Raw genomic sequence first — 370 nt, 5'->3', positions numbered from 1 at the left:
ATCCTCCCAAGAAGAAACAGCTGTTAGCCTTACCGCGACTACCGCCGCGCTCAGACCCATATACAGCTACCGAGACCAGTATCGCGTGTGAAAGAGAGAGAGAGAGCAGAGAGAGAGAGCGGATAGAGAGAGCAGAGAGAGAGAGGAGTGAGAGAGTGCGGAGAGAGAGAGAAAGAGAGAGAGCAAAGTGAAAGAAGGAGCGAGCGGAGCGGGAGAGAGTGAGCGGAGCGAGAGAGGACTGGGAGAGAGAGAGAGAGAGAGAGAGTACGAGAGAGAGAGAAGGAGGACCGCCGCCGCTACTGTCACCGCTGACACCGCCGCCGACGCAAGGGTCGCAGCCGAGAAACTGTAAGACTGACCATCTGCTCTA

This window comes from Odontomachus brunneus, unplaced genomic scaffold, assembly GCF_010583005.1.
Source record: "Odontomachus brunneus isolate Ranch 3 - 2012 unplaced genomic scaffold, Obru_v1 Obru_scaffold_230, whole genome shotgun sequence".
Taxonomy (NCBI): domain Eukaryota; kingdom Metazoa; phylum Arthropoda; class Insecta; order Hymenoptera; family Formicidae; genus Odontomachus; species Odontomachus brunneus.
Note: the sequence above shows the minus strand (reverse complement) of the source record.